This window comes from Geotrypetes seraphini, chromosome 5, assembly GCF_902459505.1.
Source record: "Geotrypetes seraphini chromosome 5, aGeoSer1.1, whole genome shotgun sequence".
Classification (NCBI taxonomy): domain Eukaryota; kingdom Metazoa; phylum Chordata; class Amphibia; order Gymnophiona; family Dermophiidae; genus Geotrypetes; species Geotrypetes seraphini.
In genome coordinates this window covers 139,852,595-139,857,921 of record NC_047088.1, presented here as the reverse complement: position 1 = coordinate 139,857,921, position 5,327 = coordinate 139,852,595, and positions in this window count along the sequence as shown.

Here is a 5,327-nt window from a genome sequence, read left to right as displayed (position 1 = left end):
TGAGTATCTTCTAAGAAAGCAGTTAAGTCATCCTTTGATGTCACCAAATGATCTATTCCTTGTTTATCTGGGGACTTCTTTTTAGAAGGCATATAATAACACTTCAAAATAGGCAATGTGGCAGCATTTTCCATACCTACAATCTCTTTGAGGCATTTCCTCAAAAGGATTTCAAAGGAAAGCAAATATTTAATTAGGAAATTTCACAAAGCATAGTTTTGTGGCTCTATCAGCATTCTCAAGCATTTTGATTTTAATATATATATTATAAGAATCTATAATTGCTGAAGTTGAGACAGCTTGAAGAGCTGAGACATGTGCTTCTACCACATTAAAATGATTATCCAATAATGAAATATTTGAGTTCACAGTAACAAATTTATCAACTATTTCTTGTGAGAATATCTGACTCTGAAAAACAGCCCTTAACAACCCCTTCATCTACTGATTAAAATCCCACAAGTCATTTAAAGTAATATCTTGCTTATTGTTGGTTGCTAGTACCACTGGCTGGAACTTTACCAGAAACTTGTAAAGCAATTTGTAGACTTTTAGTAAACATATCTTTTAAACTATTCTGTATCCTGTCCATCCTTCCATCTCTGACAATGGTCCTACAGACAAGAGCCCTTTATCATAAAGTTCTGGGGGGAGGAGGAATATGCGCAGGGGGACTAATTGAGTCCTCTTATGATGAGGAGCTTTGATTTTTACCAAAGTTCAACAAACTAGTAGAAGTTACATGCCTATCCATAGGACCAACTGTCACTGGAGTGGAAACTTTAGTTTTTGCTTTATGTTTCCACATTCTGAATAAGGAAAGAAAGAAAAACTCAATAGTACCTTAGAAAGAAAATGCCAAAGAGCCTCTTTGCCTCGTTACTCCAAGGGGCTCCCAAGGAGCAGAACGTGCCCCTTTGGACATACCCCTACAGCCACAGGGACACAGGTTTCTTGTAGGATGCTGTGAGGTCCCCTGTGATGTCAAAAGGGTGACCTTCTACTGCCAGATTGAATTGGTGTGACTCCTCAACAGAGTCCAACAGCAAACCTACCAGATAGAATCACAGGTATGCAGTTCCCCACAGCAATAAAGCTTAGGTAACTGCATCTCTATTTTAGAGCAGAGATGCAGATCTCTTGTAGAAGGCTGTGAGGTCCCCTGTGATGTCAATAAGCCAACTTCCTCCTGCCAGACAGAATCAGTGTTGCTCCTCAACAAAATCAAACAGCAGAAAACCCACCAGCAATAATGCTCAGGTAACAGCTCCTCTTGAGAGTATCCCAACTTCTACTGAACGACTATATTGAACTCCTAGCAGATTTCAGAGCTGATCAAATATGCACTTTCTGCTTGGTTACAGTTTATAATAAATGCACTACTTCCATAAATTTCAGCTGACTATAAATGGTCAGAGCAATTTACAATCTTTAATAGCTTCCTTGAAATACTGCTTAGTCTGACTTCTGACTTTATCAGAGCTAAAACTGAAGCCTGTAGAATCCAAATCTTTTCACTGCTCTGCAGTGTGCATAACCTGTTTCAGCCTGATTAAGTTCTTCCACTGCCAGGCTAAGGCTTTTATTGTCCAGAATAAAATCTTTTCACCATTATGTCTCTCCCTAGGGATATCATCAGTTCCTTCCTGCACTGCAGTCTCAGAACATTGCCAGCTGGACTCTCAATTCTTTAAGCAAATCTTCAATACTTTTATATAGATTATCTGAGTATAGAACTGGAAGTATAGTGTTAGAATGGCTTCAAGAATTTCTGAAGAACCAATTTTATGCTGTAAGAAAAGATGAAATTGTATCCAAGTTTTGGACCTTACCATATGGAGTTCCACAGGGATCCCCTTTATCTCCTATTTTGCTCAATATTTTTATGAGTTCTTTAGTATCTGTAACTCTGCATATTGAGAAGTACCTGTATTTTTATGCAGATGATATATTTTTAGTTCTTATATTGCCAGTAGACTGCCAGATGTAGCAAATTCAGATTATATCTTGTATAGAGAAAATTGAGCATTGAGCAAATAATAGACTTAAAATTAACACAGCAAAGACTAACATTCTTTTACACAGAAACATGATGGGGTAGGGAAGAACAGAAAAGAGAGGGATAAATGGTGGGGGAAGAGAGAGAAAAAGAAGAGATGGACCCATGGAAGAGCAGGAAAGAAGAGAGGTGGAATAAGATGCTGGGGATGGGGAGAAAGGAATAGAGAGATATAGCCTGACAAGAGTGGAGAGAGGGAGGAAGATTCTGGAAATGATGGAGCCATATGGAAGAGATCAAAAGGGGGATGACAAGAAGATGAATGAGACAACAGTGAGAGAGAAGTGAGTACAGTGGTAGAAATGTGGTAATGGGGAGTAGGAAGAAGGAAACAAGAGGCTGTGAAAAGAGTGAAGTGGGAAATTGGAGAGTTAGAGCATGACAAATGGAGCTAGAAAGTTGGTAGGTAGCTGAAAAGTAAAAAGAAGGATGAAATTTGAATGGATGGAGAGGCAGAAAAGAAGAAAGGGTGAGAAGAGCTAAAAAGGAAAGATCAATATATCAAAGACAGAGGTAGAGAGGGAATGAAACAAGACAAGAGAGAGGAGAAAAGGCATATGGATATCAACCACTAGAAAGAGAATAGAAAACACAGGAAAGCAGAAGTAACAAAATGGGACCAACATGATGGAAAAATAAAATGTCCAGACAACAAAAGTAGAAAAAGTATTTTATTTTAAATTTATTAACCGAAATTTGTTAGCTTTGGGATATGTTTATCACAGATCTTTGTTTTGTGTTCAGTGGTTTAGCAGACAGCTGATGGGGGGAAGGGGGAGGAGATCAAAATGGATGACCACCAAATTTTATCCCTGCCCTTCCCCATGCTTCTTGCTCAAATGCAAAATATAAATAACTAACAGATGGGGTATTCCAAAGCCCTGGCAACTGAAGACTTCTTCCTTCAGTCCATTAGCCTGAATTCACCAAGCTCTGCTGCTGGTGGCAGCTCGGGGACACTGCTGCTAGCTGCAGAGCTTGGAAATTTCTGGCTGCCAGACTAGAGGAGGTGGTCTTCAACTGCAGCACTTTAGGATCCCCACCAGCAAGAGATTTGGCTAATTTTGGGAGATTCTGGGCCCAGGATCCCTGTGTGTTCAGTACAAAAAGTGCATATCTGGTTTTATTTCTCTTGCTGAGTTTAATTTCTTGAGGTTCCCAGTTCTATATTTGGTAAAAGTCTGTGTTTTGTGTGTGAAGAAGTCATTTAAAGTTGTTTTTATGTATGATAGTAATGGCAGGAGAGGAGATTAGAGGAAGGAGAGAGGATCAGGGCAGGATTAACCAATAGGCCTAGTAGGCACGTACCTAGCGCCCGAAATGGTCACGGGGGCCCAATGAAGGAGGGCATCAACATTGTTTTTTCCAAACAGCGATGGGCACCTCCAGCATCGATCGGCAGTGCGGCCCCCCCCATCGAGAACACGGGCCCCCCCGATCAGCAACGCGGCTCCCCCCAATCGACGGAAAGTAAGACAAGGAAGCAACGCAGACAAGAAAGGCAACGGGAACTGTAATTTCGCAAGCGGTGCTGCTTGCCCAAAGCTTCCCTCTGACGCAGCTTCCTGTTTCTGCCTGGGCGCATGGTGGGGTGGGGGTGGGGGGCAGGGAGGCCCAGTGTACTTGTGTGCCTAGGAACCCTCGACAAATTAATCCTGCCCTGGAGAGGATCAAGAATCCCCTCCTTAATTTCTACCCTGCTACACAGGGGGATAGGAGGGAAGGATGGACAGCTGCTGTACGGGGGGAGGGGGAGGGAGGGGGGGAGGAAGAATTGTTGCACAAGGGCTGGAGAAGAGGAAAGGAGATGCAACAAAGAGGTAGAAATAGGTGAGAGGGAGAAATCCTGCATATGGTGGATGGGAGGGAGACATGAAGTTCTCCACCTGAACTGTATGCCACAGCAGTGATGATGGGAGGGCTTTGTCTGAGGCTTCTCCTCCCAGTGGAGTCTTACTGACTCATGCTGTAGCTTTCTCCATCTTCTACACCAGTGTTTTTCAACCTTTTTACACCCGTGGACCGGCAGATATAAAATAATTATTTTGTGGACTGGCAAACTACTAGGACTAAAATTAAAAAACCCAGTTTCCGCCCCATCTCCGCGAGCTCGGTCACCTCAGTAAGTATAGAAAAATAGACAAATATAGTGCATAATATAGACAGCAGATATAAATTCTCAAAACTGACACATTTTGATCACTAAATTGAAAATAAAATCATTTTTCCTACCTTTGCTGTCTGGTGATTTCATGAGTCTCTGGTTCATTTTCTTCTGTCTATTTATCCTTTCTTTCATTTCTTTCTTCCTGCACTCAGGCCGAAGAATTGTCCCGTTTTATTCCCTCCCTCTTTCCTTCCTATGTCCTTAGTGCCCCCGGTGCCCCCAGTGCCTCCTTCCCGTCTTTAGTTCCCCCAGTGCCTCCTTCCCATGTCCTTAGTGCCCTTTCCTGTTTTTAGTGCCCCCAGTGCCCCCTTCCCATGTCTTTAAAGCCCCCAGTGCCTCCTTCCCATGTCCTTAGTGCCCCCAGAGCATCCTTCCCATGTCTTTAGTGCCCCCAGTGCCTCCTTCCCATGTCCTTAGTGCCCCTTCCTGTCTTTAGTGCCTCCAGTGCCTCCTTCCCATATCTTTAGTGCCCCCAGTGTCTACTTCCCATGTCCTTAGTGCCCCTTCCTATGTCTTTAGTGCCCCCGTGCCTCCTTCCCATGCCTTTAGTGCCCCCAGTGCCTCCTTCCCATGTCCTTAGTGCCCTAAGTACCTCCTTCCCATGTCTTTAGTGCCCCCAGTGTCTACTTCCCATGTCCTTAGTGCCCCTTCCTATGTCTTTAGTGCCCCCGTGCCTCCTTCCCATGCCTTTAGTGCCCCCAGTGCCCTTCCCATGTCCTTAGTGCCCTTTCTTGTCTTTAGTGCCCCCAGTGCCTCCTTCCCATGTCTTTAGTGCCCCTTCCTGTCTTTAATGCCCCCAGTGCCTCCTTCCTATGTCCTTAGTGCCCCTTCCTGTCTTTAGTGCCCCAGTGCCTCCTTCCCATGTCTTTAGTGCCCCTTCCTGTCTTTAATGCCCCCAGTGCCTCCTTCCTATGTCCTTAGTGCCCCTTCCTGTCTTTAGTGCCCCCAGTGCCTCCTTCCCATGTCCTTAGTGCCCCGTCCTGTCTTTAGTGCCCCCAGTGCCTCCTTCCTATCTCTTTAGTGCCCTCAGTGCATCCTTCCCATGTCTTTAGTGCCCCCAGTGCCTCCTTCCTATGTCCCTCTCACTGCCGTCCACACTTT